At 43.9% G+C, this 15856-nt stretch overlaps 1 pseudogene; it reads right to left on the bottom strand.

The window, feature by feature from the left end:
• Positions 1-13947: 13947 nt before the first annotated feature.
• Positions 13948-15546, bottom strand: LOC123450630 (annotated as a pseudogene).
• Positions 15547-15856: the final 310 nt, after the last annotated feature.

The raw sequence follows: 15856 nt of genomic DNA, 5'->3' as shown, positions 1-15856 counted from the left end.
AGAAGTAGCATCATCAAGCACATGCGACACATCAAAATTTCTAGCAGGAGGTGGTGTCGCAAACTTACTCATAACTGAAGGTGAATCAAGTGCACAGCTAGATGGTAGTTCCTTACCTGTCCTCGTAGTTGAGGTCAAGACTTTAGTTTTTGGATCTCTCAGATTCCTCATAGTGATCAGCAGACAAACATCCCAAGTGACTCAAATAATAGAGCTATGCCTCCCCGGCAACGGCGCCAGAAAATAGTCTTGATAACCCACAAGTATAGGGGGTCGCAACAGTTTTCGAGGGTAGAGTATTCAACCCAAATTTGTTGATTCGACACAAGGGGAAGCCAAAGAATGTTCTCCAGTATTAGAAGTTGAGTTGTCAATTAAACCACACCTAAAAGACTTAGTATCTACAGCAAAGTATCAGTAGCAGAGTAGTGTGATAGAAACAGTAGCAACAGTAACAGTAGCAGCAACAACAATAGTAGCGACAAAGTAACAATAGCAGTAGTGATAGCAGTAGGGACAGAGTAACAGTAGCAGAAGTGACAGCAATAGCGATAGAGGAACAATAGCGGCAGTGAGAGCAGTAGCGACAGAGTAACAATAGCAAGGACCAGTAGGAAAAACTCGTAGGCATTGGATCGGTCATGGATAATTCTGCCGGATGACATTCATCGTGCAACAATTATAACACGGAGAGATATGTAACTAGCTCAAGTTCGTCAATGTAATGTAGGCATGTATTCCGTATGTAGTCATACGTGCTTAGGGAGAAGAACTTGCATAACATCTATTGTCCATCCCTCCCATGGCAGCGGGGTCCTAATGGAAACTACGGGATATTAAGGTTCTCCTTTTAATAGAGAACCAGAACAACGCATTAGCACTTAGTAAATACATGAACTCCTCATACTATGGTCATCTCCGGCAGTGGTTCCGGCTATTGTCACTCCGGGGTTGCCGGGTCATAACACATAGTAGGTGACTACAACTTGCAAGATTGGATCAAGAACACACATATATTGGCGAGAACATAATAGGTTCAGATCTGAAATCATGGCACTCGGGCCCTAGTGACAAGCATTAAGCATGGGAAAGTAGTAGCAACATCAATCTCGGGACATAGTGGATACTAGAGATCAATCCCCATCAAAACTAACTCGATTACATGATAGATCTCATCCAACCCATGACTGTCCAGCAAGCCTACGATGAGATTACTCACGAACGGTGAAGAGCATCATGGAATTAGCGATGAAGGAAGGTTGGTGATGACGATGGCGACGATCTCCCCACTCCGGAGCCCAGAACGGACTCCAGATTTGCCCTCGAGAGGAAGAACAGGAGGTGGCGGCGCCTCCGTATTGTAAAACGCGATGAACAATTCTCCTTCATTTTTTTCCGGACGAAAGGGACTAAATAGAGATGGAGTTGGAGGCAGTGGAGCTCTGAGGGCCCCGCAAGCCTGCTAGGCGCCGCCAGGGGGGTCCGCGCCTGGTGGGGTTGTGGGCTCCTCGCTCCACTCCTCCGGTTGATTCTCGCACTAGTATTTTTATATGTTCCACAAAAAATCCTCGTAAATTTCCAGGTCATTCCGAGAACTTCTATTTCTGCACAAAAACAACACCATGGCAGTTTTGCTGAAAAGAACGTTAGTCCGGGTTAGTTCCATTCAAATCATGCAAATTAGAGTCCAAAACAAGGGCAAAAGAGTTTGGAAAAGTAGATACGACGGAGACGTATCAGCTACTATCGAAGCACGAGTGTGGTACTTCAAATGTCAACAGGAACATTGGAAGCACAATGCTAAGATGTTTTGATCAATTATCCAAACTATACTGTATGGGTAAACATCATGATTCTCCTTGCCCCTATATCTAAATGGTTATGTACTTGATGACCTATCATGTATACCATGCTCTAATTTCCTTGGGAAAGGTATACTCTAATATTTCTGTGTGAACAAATTTTCCTTTCCATTGGTATGTTTGATATGAAAATCACATTCTCCTTCCCATTGGTCTTCTTAACCTTTCTTGTAATATAAATTATTTGAGAATTGGTAGTTCCCTGCTTAGATAAAAACCTCGGCGTACAACCCTATGAGTATGACCCAGTTAGTATCGTGGATAACATTTCGGTAGTTGCCGGTGGACGAGAACTTTGCCTATTGGTCTGCCTCGTTTCAATGAGCAGGAAAATGGGTCTACTCGGACCCCAACCTTGGTACCAACGTTGTTCCAACATAACTGACATTCTATCATGTGACATGACTTCTACCAAGATCGTGTAGGGTGTCATCGCGCTGCCTACGGTTGACCCACATAGTGGGCCCATTACCGATAGTTCCACAAGATCCAAACCTGACTCTCCTATACATCTTTCGTTCCAAAGTATCATTTGCACTTGGCTTCATTTGTAATTCCCGAGCCACAATCCAGGGCATGGTCTATTCTAGCGTCAGACGTAATATTTATTCTCGTTGCACTGAACCCCTTTCACCTTGTGACCAGACATCGAATGACTGCCTCCCTTTTTGAAACCTTTGTACCATCGCATCTTGCACTCTATGAATTCCCTGGGTTACAACTTGAGGAATAATACATGTATTCTTACCTGAGTTCACCGTCAGATGCCCAACTATGTGTAGCTACGTTCTTCTATAGTTTTCCCTCTTATCTCGTAGGACGACGAAGATCACGAAGGAAGGATGATGACTTGATCAAGGTAACGTGAAACAGAAAATTGAAGACATCAACTAAAGGGATCAACTTCTTCGAGAAGAGCAACCACGAACAAGAAGAATTTTTAGAATTTTTAACCAAACATTTTCCCCTTACTTGTCCCTCATAATTCTCGCGAGGAGAATTTCTTTTAGTTGGGGAGAGTTGTAACACCCCTGGTTACCACCTATAGTAACCCATGTAATCAAGCTACAGTGATGGCCAAGATTAAGCTAATCCCTTTTTGCTATACAATGACTTATCACATTTGAATCATATCTCATTTCAAATTCCTTTTCAAATTCAAAATTCAATTAATATGTGGATTAAATATATTTGCAAACCTGAAGACAAAAATCATGGTTGGGTTACAAATATTCCCTAAGCAATTATAAAATTGTAACCAAATTTTTATCTAGTATTTTGGTGCCTCAACCAATTTATGACACACGCCAAAAAAATTAAATAAAAGCCTTTTGAATTATGTAAATTTCCAAACTTTTCAAAAGGGCCCCAAAAATTTTGTGGCAGTACCAAATATTGCATTGCAAATATTGGACCCTATCAGATATTTTTGGAGAAGTATTTAGTACTAAAACTAAGCCAAAACAGAAAATTTTAAATAAAAATAGAAAGAGATAAGGAGTGAAAGCCTCACTGTTGGACTAGGCTCTATATCCGAAGTAAAGGGCCAGCACAACTCCCATCTCATCTGCAACCTACTACTCACACGAGGCTCGGTGGCTGTCCCTCACACGTTCATGGACAAGGATGACCACGTGCTGGCCATCCAGCTCCTCCCCATCACCTATATGTCGCCCCCAACCTCCCTCGCGAGCCCTAGCTCCTTTACGATCCCCACCTTGCATCGCTTAGCTCTCTGCCCTCCACCACCAGAGACCACTCGGGCACGCCACCATCGATCCCACGGCCACCATCATCCACGTGCCCCGCCAAGGTGTTGAGAAGCTCCGCCGCCTCCGGCTTTGTCCATTCCAATCCTCGAATCAAGCTAGGGCGGCTCATATGCTCGTTATCGCTGTCGTCTTCATCGCGTACATCATCGCCGCCATCATCGATTGCCTCGTCTCATGTCCACCTTCGTCCTCCTCGTCGCCTTCATTGAAACCGCGGTAAGCTCCCCTGACCCTTACCCCTGCTCTCCCCTTGACCCGACATCGTAGTGACGCGCCCTTACACTCGTATGCCGTGGCAGGGAGATTGGCTCCACTTGCTGCGAGCCCCCCTCTTACCACGCTTGTCACGCCTCTGGATGCCCAGAGCCACGCCGATGACCCAAAAGTATAGGGGATCAACTGTAGTCCTTTCAATAAGTAAGAGTGTCGAACCCAACAAGGAGCAGAAGGAAATGGCAAGCAGTTTTGGACAACGGGTTCTCTACAAGTGTTGTAAGTAACGGTGTCGATAGTTTTGTAGCAAGATAATTCATAACAGGTGACAAGTAAAAATAATATCAAAGTTGCAGCAAGGTAGCCCAATCCTTTTTAATGCAAAGGACGGGATTGAAAGTACTCTTATATGAAGCAAGTGCTCCCGAGGACTGATACGTCTCCATCGTATCTACTTTTCTGAACTCTTTTGCCCTTGTTTTGGACTCTAATTCGCATGATTTGAATGGAACTAACACAGACTGACGTTGTTTTCAGCAGAATTGCCATGGTGTTGTTTTTGTGCTGAAATAAAAGTTCTCGGAATGTCCTGAAAATTTATGGAGATTTTTTCTGCAATAAAAGAAAAATACATGCGCAAAGATCCACCGGAGGGGGCGTGCCAGTGGGCCACAAGCCCACAGACCGCGGCCACCCCCCTAGGCCGCGACGTGCAGGCTTGTGGGGCCCACGTGGCACCACCGCCCCCAAACTCAGCTCTATATCTTCCGTCTCGCCCGAAAAAAATCAGAGAGAAGGTTTCTTCACGTTTTGCGATACGGAGGCGCCGCCACATGATGTTCTTCATCTGGAGGGCAGATCTCGAGTCCGTTTCGGGCTTCGGAGAGGGGAAATCGTCGCCATCATCGTCATCAACCTTTCTGCATCGACAATTCCATGATGCTCTTCATCGTTCATGAGTAATCTCATCGTAGGCTTTCTGGACGGTGATGATTTGGATGAGATCTATCATGTAATCGAGTTAGTTCTTGACGGGGATTGTTCCCTAGTATCCACTATGTTCTAGATTGATGTTGCTACTACTTGGCGATGCATAATACTTGTCACCAGGGCCCGAGTCCCATGATTTCAGATCTGAACCTATTATGTTGTCGCCAATATATGTGTGTTTTAGATCCTATCTTGCAAGTTGTAGTCACCTACTATGTGTTATGACCCGGCAACCCCGGAGTGACAATAGCCAGAACCACTCCCGGAGATGACCATAGTATGAGGAGGTCATGTATTCACCGCGTGTTAATGCGTTGGTCCGGTTCTTTATTAAAAGGAGAAACTTAATATCCCATAGCTTCCATTAGGACCCCGCTGTCAGGGGAGGTATGGACAAGAGATGTCATGCAAGTTCTTTTCCCTAAGCATGTATGACTACATACGGAATACATGCCTACATTAGATTGACAAATGGGAGCTAGTTACTTATCTCTCCGTGTTATAGTTGTTACATGATGAATCACATTTGTCACAGTCATCCATCACTGATCAACTGCCTACGAGTCTTTTACTACTGGTCCTTGCTACGTTACTTTGCTTAGGCTTGTCCCTTGCTACAAAAGGGATTGGGCCACTTTGCTGTTACTTCGCTGCTACTGCTGTTCCTCTGCCGCTACTGCTACTGCTGTTCCTTGCCACTTCGCTGTTACTTGTTGGAAGATCTTTTCCATCACCGTTGTCGGGGAAGAATATTTCCCGTCCACGTGCAACCTACTGGCGCCATTGATACAACAGTTAGGAATAGTCTGCCGTCAACAGATCGTTTCTCGCACCGTTGCTATCATACTACTTTGCTACTCATACTTTGCTTGTAGACACTAATCTTTCAGGTGTGGTTGAATCTGACACATTCAGCTGCTAATACTTGAGAATATTCTTTCGCTTCCCATCTTGGCGAATCAACAAATTGGGGTCGAATACTCTACCCTCGAAACTGCTGCGATCCCATACGCTTGTGGGTCATCAAGGGTCTTTCTGGCGCCGTTGCCGGGGAGGCACATCTATATTCTCTGAGTCACTTGGGATTGACGTCTGCTGGTCACTACGAGGAGAGGTAAGGAACTGCCATCTAGCTCTGCACTTAATTCACCTTCAGTTTTGAGTAAGTTTGCGAAATCGCCTCCTGCTATAAATCTTGATATGTCGCCTATGCTTGATGATGCTACTTCTGCTGCCCATGATGCTTATGATGCTATGCTTGATACTATGCGTGATGATGCTATGCTTGATACTATGCCTGATGATGCTATGCTTGATACTATGCCTGACACTGCTTTGCCAGTTGGTGCATTCCTTGATGCACATATTGCTAGAGCTGTTGCTAGATGTGATGATACTTCTGAAACTGCTGATACTATTGAAGTAGAACCTGTTACTATGCCTGTTATGCCCGATACGCGCTATGTTATGGACGGAGAGATAGCTGAGGACTTTCTTGCGTGTAAGGATAGTTATGATGTTTAGAAACTTCTGCTCAAGTGGAAAGAAAAATCTCTGAACGCTAGGATGAAATACGACCCGAAGTTTGCTACTTCGCCTATCTTTGTGACCGATAGGGATTATGAATTCTCTGTCGACCCTGAGTTAATCACTCTAGTCGAATCTGATCCTTTTCACGGTTACGAGTCTGAAACGGTTGTAGCCCATCTTACCAAACTGCACGATATAGCCACCCTATTCACTAGTGAGGAAAAGATTCGCCACTACTATATGCTCAAGCTGTTTCCTTTCTCGCTAAAGGATGATGCTAAGACCTGGTTCACTTCTCTTGCTCCTGGATGTTTGCCTAGCCCCCAGGATATGGTCTACTACTTCTCTAAAAAATATTTCCCTGCCCATAAGAAGCAAGCTGCCTTGCAGGAAATATACAACTTTGCTCAAGCTGAGGAAGAGAGTCTCCCACAAGCTTGGGGGAGGCTCATCCAGCTACTAAATGCTTTGCCTGATCACCCTCTTGATAAGAATGAAATACTTGATATCTTCTATAATGGACTTACCGATACTTCCAAAGACCACTTAGATAGTTGTGCCAGTAGTGTTTTCAGGGAACGAAGTGTAGAACAAGCTGAGATTCTACTGAATAACATCTTGTGCAATGAGAATGCTTGGACTATTCCCGAACCACCTCCTAAGCCAACTCCGAAGAAAAGAGGTATTCTATTCCTCAGTCCTGAAGATATGGAAGAAGCCAAGAAATTGATGCAAGAGAAAGGCATTAAATCTGAAGATGCCAAAAATCTACCACCTATCGAAGAGATCCATGGTCTCGATAACCCGATACAGGTAGTAGAAGTAAATTCTCTGCGTATGTTTGATGAGAGTGATACTACTTTTGATAAACTTGCTAGCCTTTGCATGGACGAATTTGATAACTTTGTTGCCAAACAACAGAGTTTCAACGATTATGTTAGCACACAATTGGAACAGAATGCTCGTATGCTTAGTCATTTAAGTGCTTGTGTGGACAGAAATGTCAATGATCTTAAGATTCTGAGTAAACATGCCTCTATGGTTACTACTCAGGTAGAACAAGTACTTAAAGCTCAGAATGACTTGCTCAATGAGTTGAATGACAATTCTATCAGAGTCGTTACTAGAGGCGGTGGAATGACCCAGGCACCTTCGTATCCCGAGGGTCATTCGAAGAGGATTGAACAAGATTCTCAAGGAGTTAGCACTGATGCACCTAGTCATCCTAGAAAGAAGAAGAACGATGATAGGAACCTGCACCCTAGCAACCCTGTTGCTTCTACCCCTGAGAGTCCAAACAATGCCTCTGTTTCTGATGCTGAGACATAATCTGGTGATGAACATGAGCCTAACAATAATATCAATAGTGATGTTCATGTTGATGCTCAACCTAGCAATGATAAGGATGTGGAGATTGAACCTGTTGATCTTGATAACCCACAGCCTAAGAATAAGAGATATGATAAGAATGACTTCACTGCTAGGAAGCATGGTAAAGAAGGGGAACCATGGGTTCAGAAACCCATGCCCTTTCCTCCCAAACCATCCAAGAAAAAGGATGATGAGGATTTTGAGCGATTTATTGAAATGATAAGACCTGTCTTTCTGCAAATGTGTTTGACGGATATGCTCAAGATGTCTCCGTATGCTATGTATATGAAAGATATTGTGACTAATAAGAGTAGGATACCTGATCTGGAGATCTCCGCCATGCTTGCTAATTATACCTTCAAGGTGGAACTCCTAAGAAACTAGGTGATCCTGGTGTGCCCACTATACCTTGCTCCATTAAAGGTAACTACGTGAGAACTGCTTTCACCTTGTTAGCCCGTGTTCACACTTTGCCACTGTATCATCCATGCAAGTTTATTTTCTTTTTCTCGTTTTCTTTTCATGTGTCTGTCTAGTTTGAGAAAGCCCAAAAAGATTTTCTTTTCTTCTTTTGCTTGTTGGGAGTTTTCCCATGTAGATAGTTTTATTTTTCTTTGGGTCTAGGTAGAAGATATTGGTTACAATGTTTAGTGCCTCTTGCATGCATACATGTTTAGCTTTCAAAGAGCCATATTAGTTTGTCTTCTCCTTTGTTTTTTCCTGCAGATTCCAGCTTTAGTCCAATGCACGAGCACGCTATTATTGTTCACATCGTTCGGTCGTGCAAGTGAAAGGAAATAATGACGATATATGATGAAGTGACTGAGCCTAGAAAAGCTGGTATGAACTCGATCTATTTTATTTTTTTTTAAATATGACTAGCTCATCATGCCTGATTCAGCTTTGTTGTGAGAGAAACATGTTTTCAATGACAACTTAGAGATCATAGTTGCTTATGCCATGCTTACTTAGCTAGGAGCTTATAATGGTTTGTCTTGTATGCCCACATGAATGTTGAGATGACTATGATGCAGTATGATAGGATGGTATCCTCCTTTGAATGTTTCAAGTGGCTTGACTTGGCGCATGTTCACGCATGTAGTTGAAACAAAATCAACATAGCCTCTATGATATTCATGTTCATGGTGATTTATGTCCTACTCATGCTTGCACTCAATGTTAGTTAATCTCAATGCATTTTGATGACTGTTGTTGCTCTCTAGTTGGTCGCTTCCCAGTCTTTTGCTAGCCTTCACTTGTACTAAGCGGGAATACTGCTTGTGCATCCACCTTCCATAAACCCAAAGTTGTGCCATATGAGTCCACCATACCTACCTATATGCGGTATCTACCTGCCGTTCCAAGTAAATTTGCATGTGCCACTCTCTAAACCTTCAAGAAATAATCTGTTTTGCATGCCCGAACCGCTCATGTGGTGATAGGGGGCTATTGGTATCTTCCATGCTAGGCGTGTTATCCTCGATATGTGTTTATTCACTATCATTCACGAGAAAGGGGTCGGTAATTGGAATTCCCAGTTCCATGCTCAAATCGAAAAGATAATTGCAAACAAAACTCCCCCATGATTGATGTTGGTATGGATGGTACCCGAGGATTCGGCTAGCCGTGGAGTGTGATTGATTGGTGGTGGAGGAGTCAAAACTTTACTTTTCTGTTTGGGAACCGCCTATAGCATGTGTACTGTGGAAGATGTTGAGAACTCTTAGTCATTGCGTTGACAATGAAAGCATGCCACCCAAAATTATTATCTCTGTTTACAAAGCTTGAGTTGTGGCACCTCTGCAAATCAATGCTTCCCTCTGCGAAGGGCCTGTCTATTTATGTTCCTGTTGAGTCATCCTCCTTTTATAAAAGCACCTCTGTCATTTTTATACTTTGCTTTTAACTGTGTTGAGTGTGACTATGACTGGATCTTCATTGCCTTGAATTACAATGTTTAGTCAGCCCTTGGTATTTGAAGGTGCTCTGCATTTATGTTTTGCGGTCTCAGAAAGAGCTAGCGAGATACCATCTATTCGTACTGCTTCATGTTGTTTTGATTGAAGTGTTGACATTTGAGGCTTATTATTATTTGCTCGCTAGCTGATTATGCCATTGATATGAGTTTACCGTGAGACCTAGATGTCATTTTCTTATGTGGTTTGCTTGTGATGTTGTTGAAATTCTGGTTGTGAGTTAGACATAGTTGCAACAACAAGATCAAACAGAGTTCGTCAAAGTTTTTTCTTTTGTCTCTTTCAGTTTGTCAACTGAGTTGCTTGAGGACAGGCAAGGCTTTAAGCTTGGGGGAGTTGATACGTCTCCGTCGTATCTACTTTTCCGAACTCTTTTGCCCATGTTTTGGACTCTAATTAGCATGATTTGAATGGAACTAACCTGGACTGACGCTGTTTTCAGCAGAATTGCCATGGTGTTGTTTTTGTGCAGAAATAAAAGTTCTCGGAATGTCCTAAAAATTTACGGATATTTGTTATGGAATAAAATAAAAATACCTGCACAAAGATCCATCGGAGGGGGCGTGCCAGTGGGCCACAAGCCCACAGGCCGCGGCCACCCCCCTAGGCCGTGTCGTGCAGGCTTGTGGGGCCCACGTGGCACCACTGCCCCCAAACTCAGCTCTATATCTTCCGTCTCGCCCGGAAAAAAATCAGAGAGAATGTTTCATCACGTTTTTCGATACGGAGGCGCCGCCACATCCTGTTCTTCATTTGGAGGGCAGATCTGGAGTCCGTTTCGGGCTCCGGAGAGGGGAACTCGTCGCCATCGTCATCATCAACCTTTCTCCATCCACAATTCCATGATGCTCTTCATTGTTCGTGAGTAATCTCATCGTAGGCTTGCTGGACGGTGATGAGTTGGATGAGATCTATCATGTAATCGAGTTAGTTCTTGACGGGGATTGATCCCTAGTATCCACTATGTTCTAGATTGATGTTGCTACTACTTGGCTATGCTTAATGCTTGTCACTAGGGCCCGAGTGCCATGATTTCAGATCTGAACCTGTTATGTTGTCGCCAATATATGTGTGTTTTAGATCCTATCTTGCAAGTTGTAGTCACCTACTATGTGTTATGACCCGGCAACCCCGGAGTTACAATAGCCGGAACCACTCCCGGAGATAACCATAGTATGAGGAGTTCATGTATTCACTGCATGTTAATGCGTTGGTTCGGTTCTTTATTAAAGGGAGAACCTTAATATCCCATACTTTCCATTCGGACCCCGCTGCCATGGGAGGGATGGACAGTAGATGTCACGCCAGTTCTTTTCCCTAAGCACGTATGACTACATACTGAATACATGCCTACATTAGATTGACGAACGAGAGCTAGTTACTTATCTCTGCGTGTTATAGCTGTTACATGATGAATCACATCCGTCACACTCATCCATCACCGATCCACTGCCTACGAGTATTTTACTACTGGTCCTTGCTATGTTACTTTGCTTAGGCTTGTCCCTTGCTACAAAAGGGATTGGGCCACTTTGCTGCTACTGCTGTTCCTTGCTACTTCGTTGTTACTTGTTGCAAGATCTTTTCCAACACCGTTGTTGGGGAAGAATATTTCCCGTCCACGTGCAACCTACTGGTGCCATTGATACAACAGTTAGGAATAGTCTGCCATCAACAGATCGTTTCTGGCACCGTTGCTATCATACTACTTTGCTACTGATACTTTGCTTGCAGACACTAATCTTTCAGGTGTGGTTGAATCTGACACATTCTGCTGCTAATACTTGAGAATATTCTTTCGCTTCCCGTCTTGGCGAATCAACAAATTTGGGTCTAACACTCTACCGTCGAAACTGCTGCGATCCCATACGCTTGTGGGTCATCAAGGACACATGGGAGTATGTGTCTAGTCATGTTCATCATATTGAGTAGATTTGCGTTCGCTACTTTGATAATTTGATATGTGGGCGGACCGGTGCTAAGGTGTTGTTCTTACTTTAACTAATAACCTGCTTATCATTAACCCCTCTCGCAAGCATCCACAACTACAAAAGAAGAATTAAGATAAATCTAACCATAGCATGAAACATGTGGATCCAAATCAACCCCTTACGAAGCAACGCATAAACTGGGGTTTAAGATTCTATCAACCTCGCAACCCATCATTTACTAGTTACTCCACAATGAATTCCCTTAGGTCCATAACCTCGTGAAGTGTCATGTAGTCGACATTCACATGACACCACTAAATAAGGTGACAACATACATATCATCAAAATATCGAACGAATACCAATTTTATATTATTACTTATAAGACTTCTCCCATGTCCCCCGACATTATTACTTATAAGACTTCTCCCATGTACCTACTCAAACCTCATCAACATGTTCAACATCGGATGTATATAATAGTGATTAAGGATGTAAATATAATGTCTTTGACCAAGTAATCCAACTAGCATCAACTACAAGATGTAATTAACACAACTAGCAACCCACACGTACCAATCTACGATTTTGAGACAAAGATTGAAAACGCCAGATGAACTAGGATTGGAGATGAGGTGGTGCTCGTGAAGACGTTGATGAGGATTGGTCCTCCGACGAAGGAGGAAGCATTGGTAATGAAAATGGCTTTGATTTCCCCCTCCTAGAGAGGAATTCTTCCGGCACAATTGCTCTGCTAGAGAGCAAAAGGGCCCCTACCCAGGTTTCAGCCTCGAGACGTGATGTCTACTACACAACCTTCTTGTTGTAGACTCTTGTTGGGCCTCCAAGCGCAGAGTTTTTTAGGATAATATCAAGTTTCCCTCAAGTGTATGACCTAAGGTTTATCAATCCGTGGGAGGCGTAGGATGAAGATGGTCTCTCTCAAGCAACCCTGCAATCAAATAACAGAATCTCTTGTGTCCCCAACACACCCAATACAATGGTAAATTGTATATGTGCATTAGTTCGGCGAAGAGATGGTGATAAAAGTGTAATATGGATTGTAGATATAGGTTTTTGTAATCTGAAAATATAAAAACAGCAAGCTAACAAATAGTAAACAGCAAGAAAAATGTTGTATAAATGCTTGGAAACAAGGCCTAGGATCCATTCTTTCACTAGTGCAAGTTCTCCCAACAATACTAACATAGTTGAATCATATATAAATCCCTCAGTGTGACAAAGAGTTCACTCCAAAGTCACAAATAGCGGAGAACAAACGAAGAAATTATTGTAGGGTACGAAACCACCTCAAAGTTATCTTTTTCTATCAATCTTCAAAGATTGTGGATTTGTATATCGTAAACATAGTCACTCTCATCATTAATAGTATGAATAGCACAAATAGTATAGAAATTATTACCATCATCCTCCAAGTTGGTGCAATAAATATTTTCAAGATTATAAGAAGTATCATTATTTTCCCAATTATAATTATCACAACAAGCAATAAGCATAACAAAATCATCCTCAAGTATATCATCTTCCACAACTATTTTTGATTTATTCTCATGAGGCCTATCAATAATGGGAGCAACATTATTTGGGAGAGATGCCTCTTTACCTTTACTTTTCTTTCTTTTCTTATTCTTCACCGCATTATTTGTGGGTTTATTTGATTCCTCGAAGCTTCTTTTGAAGAGGTTATTTGAATAAAAAGATCCTCCTTGTTACCTGATTCATCATAAGAAAAAATAGGAGGATATTGGGAAACCTCTTCCCCTTTTATTAGTACTAGTAAATGTGCCCGTGCGTTGCTACGGGTGACGATGTAATTAAACGAGTCGAACAAATGATGAAGTTAAATGGATGAATTAGAATGCATGAATAGTATCATGAGGTGACACTAAGACCTGCAAATTTTGTTCAACGGGAGAAAAAACCATTGCTCACCCCTAACCAATATATAAGTGTAGCTCAAGACCCAGTTCCTAGGTATATATTTTTCTATTTGAACACGAAAAACGTGTTGTCACTTATTATTATCCTCTTTTCGATCCTTGCCAATGGTGGCTATTGTGTTCAGGTGAACATGGTGAGTCTCAAGGCGATGAAGTCGACCATGACCATACACATGTCACTGAGTCACGCTAATGCAAGAAATAAAACTTTGAAAAACAATATCATCGAGCTAGAAGTGAGGCCCACCCTTCGCAGTTATCTCTTGCTTGAATGGAATGTAGGTATCAAAGAGTCAGCTATTGATTGTGATGAGAACCTTTCTTGAGTTAAAATGGGGGACATCATTTACCAGGTGATAAACCGGGTACTGATCCATAATGTTGAAAGTATGTTCTTAGTCGAAACCAACGTGAGGAAATTAACAAAATTACCTCATCCCTGTCAAAGTTATCTCCACTATGCGGATCAAAGAGCACATCTCCTGAGGCAAGTTCAAAGCATACGCATGCAAAGGACCACAGGTCGACAGATGTAGAATACTTGGAGCCCAGAAGGACCTCAGGACATCTGTATTGCCTTGTTTGGATATCACTTGTGAACTGCTTGTACGTCCAACATGCATTTCCGAAGTCAACCAGCTTGCAGCCTAGTTCAGCTTCCATCGCCATCCTATTCCTGGTCCCTTTGTTGCCCCGCCTATGCCCTCCTCCTCTCTTCCCGTCCCAATCCTGGCTAGGACTGCCCTCATTTGCTGTACGCAGATCTCCCTTATCATCTAAGTCGTCTATGTCGGCGAATGCCACTGCCCCATTGCCTTCTGAAGTTGAAGCAACTACATGTTTGGCTTTCTTCCGGATCTTCTTCTGTTGGTTCCTGGTGACGTCACTACTCGTTGATGGTCGAGCAGGAGCCCTTGGAGGTGGCTCGATGGCCCTTGCAGCAGGCGGCACCAGTGGCACACCTGACTTCCGGGGATCGTTTGAGGGGTCAATAGTGGACACGAGGAATATGTTTTTGGGCTTCAGGTCAGTGTGGATAATGGAAAGCTCGCGGTGGAGGTAGTCAAGGCCAATGAGCACATGTCGGCATATCTCCTTAACCATTGGAAGCGGAATGCCACGATAGTCCGTGTACTTTATTAGGGTGAGCAAGTTATCACCAAGAAACTCAAACACCATGCAGACATGGCTCCCATTGGGGCGTGTGTGCTTGAAGTGGTCAAGAAGCTTAACAACACAACGGGAGTCTTCAAGGTCACCGTCAGCAATCTGCCTCAAGATCTTAATCTCATCCATGGCAGCCTCCGAGTAGTGTTGTGCACTCTTCTGCACCTTCAGGGCCACATACCTCTGCATAGCTAACCAAAAGATTCAGAAATGCTGGACACAAGCAGCCTGAGCCTCTAGGCAAGAGGCACAAAACATCAAAATTTCTCGTGCAGTGCAATAGGATTGACGGATAAAACAGTAATAATGAGAAATTGATTTAGCAGTTCTGCATATGAGTTCTGGGACAAAAGAGCAAACAGTTGGTGGGCAGGCAGACAGCTGCATCCAGATCAATATTTCTTTCCTACATATCCTTGTCGCGAATCCTAGAGGCAGCGGGGTGATTTTAACAGGGGGTTTCACGGTGAGGCGAGGGGGTGGTGCGCACGTACGGAGTGGGCGGTGTCCCAGGCGAGCCAGGCGGTGGAGAAGTGGTCCTAACCGAGGTTGGGCTGCATGACGTAGGTACACTGCTTGAAGTTGTCCCCGGGGCGGACGACGTTGTAGCCGTCGCGGCCGTAGTTCTCTGTGCCCTCGTCCTCAGAGGTGTAGACGTTGTTGTCCATGTCCCCGTCCCCGTCGGCGGCGGCCGCCGCCTTCTCCTCCTCCTCCGCGAAGTGCCGGCTCTCCGCCTCCTTCTCCCAGCGGCTCGCCCGCCGGAGCCTCAGCCATCGCGCGGGGGAGCCCCGGATCTGGGGCGGTGACACGCGGGGACGGAGGTGAGCATTGGAGGAGTTGGGGCCGGCGACGCACGACGCCGTGGCAGGGGGTGGTGGCGCGCTGGCGTTGGAGATGGGAGGTAAGGGCGTGGGTGGCTTGGTGTTTATTTTTTCTCCCGCACGTACCGATTCAGCTTCACTTATCAATTGGATTGCTGGTTAATTTTAGAAAACACCAAGGACTTTTTTTAAAATCACCACGGTGGGTTTTCAGACGGAAGAGATAGCCTCTTTATTATTAGGTAAATATTTTATTCATCTTC

Source organism: Hordeum vulgare, chromosome 4H (genome assembly GCF_904849725.1).
Source record: "Hordeum vulgare subsp. vulgare chromosome 4H, MorexV3_pseudomolecules_assembly, whole genome shotgun sequence".
Taxonomy (NCBI): Eukaryota; Viridiplantae; Streptophyta; class Magnoliopsida; order Poales; family Poaceae; genus Hordeum; species Hordeum vulgare.
This window is presented reverse-complemented; position numbering and strand designations above follow the sequence as displayed.